This window comes from Narcine bancroftii, chromosome 8 (genome assembly GCF_036971445.1).
Source record: "Narcine bancroftii isolate sNarBan1 chromosome 8, sNarBan1.hap1, whole genome shotgun sequence".
Lineage (NCBI taxonomy): Eukaryota > Metazoa > Chordata > Chondrichthyes > Torpediniformes > Narcinidae > Narcine > Narcine bancroftii.
This window is the reverse complement of record NC_091476.1, coordinates 153318534-153324788: the sequence shown is the minus strand read 5'-3', so window position 1 is coordinate 153324788 and position 6255 is coordinate 153318534.

The window sequence follows — 6255 nt, the reverse complement described above, 5'->3', positions numbered from 1 at the left end:
AGGGCTGATGCCTTGTTTTCAACCATTCCCACAAGCTGAGCAACAATGTAAGATTTGAGGTGGTGGGTCAGATGGGCATTTCCAAATTGAGATTGATACATTTTCTTTGTATCAACAATCTATGCACAACAGAACTAAAGAAGAAAGAAAAAGGTCAGATGTAATCTAACTGAATGCCAGAATCACCTTAAGGAGATGAAGGTGCTCCTGTTGTACTGTGGCTGTTGTCCTTGCTACTAGCCCACTGGTTTCATGTCTCATATATGTTTTTTGCACAGCTGCTGTGTTCTATAAAATAGTTCCCAAAATTCTGAAATTCACTCTGTGTAAATGGTTCTGGTGATAAAACATCATTCTGATATTTTACCTCCTGGACCCCTAGAGAATTTCACGGAATGCCTGCAGACTAAACACATTGTACATAGGTTATACATCATATTACCATACCATACAACAATTACAGCCCAGAAACAGGCCAGTTCACCCCTTCTAGTCCATGCTGAACACCTTTTCCCACCCAGTGCCATTGACCCGCACCCAGCCCATAACCTTCCATACCGCTCTCATCCATATACCTCTCCAACTTTTCCTTAAATATTAAAATCCAGCCCACATCTACTACCACTTTGGCCGGAAGCTCATTCCACGTTCCCACCACCCTCTGAGCAAAGAAATTACCTCTCATGCTTCCCCTATACTATTTCCCCCTTCAATCTCAATCCATGTCCTCTTGTTTGAATCTGCCCCACGCTCAATGGAAAAACCCTGTCCACATTTACTCTTTCTGTCATGGTCAACCAGAAATACTAGTATTTAGTGTAAATCCACAGTGAGATCCAAATTTTTGGCATTCTGGTCATTCCAGTGTGAACAGCTACTTCAGAAGGAAGGTATGATAATTGCCCATGGGGGAAAAAAAATCAGTTATATATATAAAATGCATATTTGTTTCAGATTTAAATTCTTCATTCAAGTCTCAGCTCTCCCTCTCTTCCAAATTGTAACCAAAACCAGCCACTTCACTGAAACATCACTTCCTCTAAATTTCCTCTGAATCTGGCCAATTCTGCAACTTTCACCCTATTATTGGTGGTAGATATTTCAAGCCACCAAGTCTTCATCAAGCCATAGAGTCATGCCACATGGAAACAGGATCAACTCGTCCATGCCAACCAAGTTGTCTATCAGAGCTAGACAATTTGAGCCTTTAGGAGCCTTCTCCTTCACTTTAACACCATTCGTTGTTTGCCTTGGTTTTTTTGTTCACTCCATCTAATTCTTCTTTTCCCTCACTTGCTGCCCATATCCTGATCTCTGAAGCCCTCATACATTAAAGGTACTTAAATACATGGTGTTATTGCAGAATTTTGAATCATGGCCATGGAAAATGGGATTGACCTACCCAAACCAAAGTAATTGCAGCCTGCAGCAAAAGGAATCCATAATGGAACAGTTATAAATACAGACCTAAAGTCTTGCCATTATATTGTGAGCTTGCCTGAAATGCTGCTGCCTTTATGCCAACTTGTATCATTTCATTCACTCATCATCCTCGTGCTCATTGACCTACAATAGCATCAGATCCAGAAATCTCTGTTTAAATATTCTCCATCCTTTTCTCCAAATCCTTATTAAAAACCATTAGCAGAAAGCTCCTAAACCCCCACAAGTATTTGAGGATTCTGTGCATTTAGGCCATCTCCAGTTTTTATATTGGTGGCTAGTTCTTTGACCCTAATACATTGTTCAGTTTCTCCTGCACTTTTGAATATTGCACTACGCCCCAGCGTTTGATGATTTTCTTGTTTACCTTCATGTGGCTCAGTATCAAGATTTATTGGATAATACTTTCAGAAAATACATTTTTGCTAATTTTGCGAAGAACCAACTGAATTGTATTTATTGGGTCTCTCAAACACATGAGTCTACATGACTTTCAAAGAGAAGAAAGTGAACAATGAAGCAATTGAAATGTTCTCTGGATTTTATTGGAAAACTATAGCAGATCTGCATTTACCTGACATTGCCTTCACAAAAAAAGTTGGAGTTCATTAAACCAATGTACTACTACTGGCAAAGGGAATTATTCTTCATTGATTTTAAAAGGAATGTCAAAGCAAGTATGGTGCAATCATCTACAAATTCCTTCCCCCAACTTAAAGCCTTGTTTACCAGGAAATGTGTTTCAAAACTCAGAGTGCGGGTCAGGATACTAATGTGTGGTGAATTCTGAAAGGCCAGCAATATCTCTACCTGAATTTCCAATGTGCATTCCCAGTACATGGACGAGAAATGGTCGTATTCCCACAGCCTAAATTTAAAATTTAAATTTAGACATACAGCATGGTAACAGGCCATTTCGGCCCAAGAGTCTGTGCTGTCAAATTTACACCCAATTAACTTACACCCTTGCTACATTTTGAATGGTGGGAGAAACCCAGAGCCCCCGGGGAAAAGCCATGCAGACACGGGGAGAACGTACAAACTTTTTACTGACACCGCAGCAATCGAACCCCGGTCCTGATCGCTGGCACTGTAACAGCATTGCGCTAACCGCTACACCAACTAAGTCACAAATTGGTAGTTTCTGGGCATGACTGACATTCCCAGTGCTGCTACATGACCAAAGGAGCAACCTTTTTAATGATAGATTCAACCAAAGAACTGTGTGCTCGCACAACAGGTGTAAAAAGTGTTTTTAGACAGCAATGTTGGAAAAGTTGTGAAAAATTCAACATAAATTACCATAATTACTCACCTTGTTGTCGTTTACACCATACGCCTTAAGATCCTGTGCATGTTAATCCTGGTGCTTTTACGTGAAGCAACGTGGCCTGAGTCATCAGCTGGATGTCAAAATCATGAGGTGAGTTTTGCGGTGTGATTTAGACTGCAGGCTTCCCTCAAAAGTAATAGGGGCCCTGCAGGATAAATCTGTCCACGTAATGGCAAATTTCGTTGATTGTGCCGTTACATGCCTGTAATCTAAAAATCCTAAATGATTACAAAGTATTATCTCAAAGAAGGAGAAGCTAATGTTCTGGCAGATATTTATCTACCAAGCAAAGGCTGTAAAAATCAGTTGAAGCATGATAATGACATTTGTGTTTGTGAAATGAAAGGTTACGATTGGCTATGAAGCGCCTGTAGCTGATCATATGGTCATAGCATATTTAGGTGGAAGGAAAATGGTATGGACACTGAACCTTGTAAAAAACTTTAAAAGGACGATTAAAATTATAAAATAAAATCAGCTTCTAAGCCCCTTTTATGATTAAAAATATATTTTGTCTCGATTATTGCACTGACTTCAAGGAACGAGGAGCTCTGAATGGACAGTAAATCATACTCAAAATCTGGAGGTTGGTTAATGTTATATTGCCCTCTTTTATTCATGGTTTTCTGATCAGAGTGCTGGAAATCCAACTGCCTTATCTTGGGAACAATGCAAGTGGTTTGCATTAAAAAAAGATTCAAAGTATGCATGGCAAGAGGTGATCTCAAACTCCCATAGCTGCAGTAAAAGGTGACAGAATAGCTTTATGATCACTTATTTAACAAGCACTTGTTTCACAGTTAGTGGCGATAGACTAACCTTCGTCAAGGTCCCCTTATGTTATAGAATCATTAAATGATATAACACAGAACAGGCCTTTCAGCCCAACTTGCCCATGCTGACCAAGCTGGCATTTTGGGATAACTCCATTTGTCTGCATTGGGTCCAAATCCTTCTAAGCATTTCCTATCCATATTATCTGTTCTCTTTTGAAAATCCAAAACTTGTCCACTTCCACAGTTTCCTCTCCAGCTCATTACAATCACAACATATGCAGATTTCTGTGTTTCACTCCAGGTATTGTGTCCACATCCATCTGGTTTACAGTTGAACATTCCCTCACAGGCTTCATTGTCAACCAGGCTCAAGGCTTCGATTTTCAACTTTTGTGTCATGAAATAGCATTTACAAAATGTAGTACTAGAGGCACGACTGCACTTATGGAGCAAGCTCAACGATAACATCTGAATTAGAGGGTGGTTTCAGTCTCTTCCTTTGGCACAACGCCATCCTGAGGCATTGATGGCCTCATTTTGTTTCAAACCAATTTATATCATTTGCAAGAAAGAGCAATTTGAAATATTCCAACCATTTCTCCTGAGGGAGACGACAGAGTATAAGAAGGGTTGAAGTATGTTACAGATGGCCATCAGAAGGGTAAAATGAGGACATGATATGGAGCTGGCAGTAAGGATAAAGGAAGGCTCCTAGAGACATTAAAGGGAGAGAATTACAGATAAATATGGCTGTCTTTGTGTGGAGTCACAGGACATGGGTGAGATTTTAAATGATTATTTATCGTCAGTCTTTACTGTGGAGAAGACCATGGAAGGCAAGGAATTGAGTTCAAGTTAAAATTCAAATTTGTTGTCAGAGTACATTCATGACATCACATACAATCCTGAGATTCTTTTACCTGTGGGCCAGGCAGAATTTCTACTTATCAGTAGTGTAAACTGTACTCAAGAAAAAGAGAGAAGTGTAAACAAACTGACTGCAGATACAGAAAAAAAATCAGTAATAAATAACATGCTAAGTAAATGTCCCTAAATAAGTTTCTGATTGAGTCTTTTGTTTATGAGTCTGATGGTGGATAGATAGCAACTGTCCTGAACCTAGTGGTACAAGCCTCGTGGGAGCAATGAGAACAAAGCCTGTCTTGGGTGGTTGGATCTTTGATGGTTGGTGCTGTTCTCTGATGGCAGTGCTCCACATAGATTTTCTCAATGGTGGGGAGAGTTTTGCCTGTGATGTACTGGGCTGTGTCCATTACCTTTTGCAGGACTTTCTGCTCAGGAAATGGGTGAGTTATTAGCAGTGAGCAGGAGGTTTGAGCTAATGGACTTGTCCTAGTGAACCGGTGCGGACTCGAAAGGCTGACATGGCCTGTTTCCGCTCTGTAAATGGTTATATGGCTTCTTGCTGAGATAGTTACATCTTCTTTGGCCTCGGGTGAAGTGCCAGAAGACTCGTGGCTAATATGCCTTTATTTAAAAGAGGTATCAAGATCAAGCCAGGGAACTACAGCTGCCGCCCTGAGGAACTCCTGAAGTGATTTCCAGGGGCTGGAATGATCAACTTCCAAGCACCACAACCATCTTTCTCTCTGTGAGGTATGCCTTTAACCATTGGAGTGTTTTCTGACTCAAGGTGCTCAATGATGTCAGTTTTACCATGGCCCCTAGATGCCACATTTGTTGTCTTGATGCCCAGGGGACCTGGAACTCAGTTTCTTGTTCCATGTTTTGATTGTGACTGGGCTGAGGTGAGCTGCCTTGTGGTGTTGATGAAGCCCACACTGTTATTGATGTGATAGCACTTGGGTCTTAATTGAGGTTGGATGAGCTTTTCAGGGGTGGGTGAGGGAGAAATCTGACATTTAAGGCAACATGAACTAAATTGTGAACCCCTCACTTTCTTATATCATAACTGAGGAACTGTCCTGGATGTTGATTTATAACAAAAGACAAAGGAAGAAAAACCCAACACCCAACCCCAACCCACCAATTTTCCCTTGCAACCGCTGTGTCCCGCATTGGACTTGTCAGTCACCAACCAGCCTGCAGCAGACATGGACATGCCCCTCCATAAATCTTCGTCGGCGAAGCCAAGCCAAAGCAAGAAAGAAGGGGACGGGGGCAACAAAAGATGGGCTTATGGTTTGGGGGGGGGGGAGGGGAAATAATTTTAAACAGGATGATTGCAAACGTTGAGAAAACGTCCCGAAAGAAGGCGTCGACTGGGTGGGGTCAATTGAATGACAGTAGGTTGCCAACTTGTCTTTATACCTATACGAACCTCAAAACCTACCCTGGGCAAGTTCTAACTCTCACAATTTACGGGGTTTTTTTTAAAAAAAAGTCCTTTCCCTCAACCACTGCAACATGAAGCATCTTTTCTCTTATTTTATCAGAACAATTTACCTAACGGGAAAATTAAACTGAACAAAAAAGATTTAAATAAATTATCCACATGAATTCATTTCAGTACATTCTCATTATGAGCTTAGACCGGGAGTTATCTTGCTGTAGACATTCAGCGAGAGACGGGGGTGACATCCATTGGTTTGGTACCTCGCATTCTTGTCATTGATGGATTACCCCTACGTTATAATCAATCAACAGGGCTATTATTAATGTTCCATCCCCCTTCTCCCAGTTTGTCGTTTTAAATGGGCGCATTGCTTTCCTTTGTTACAT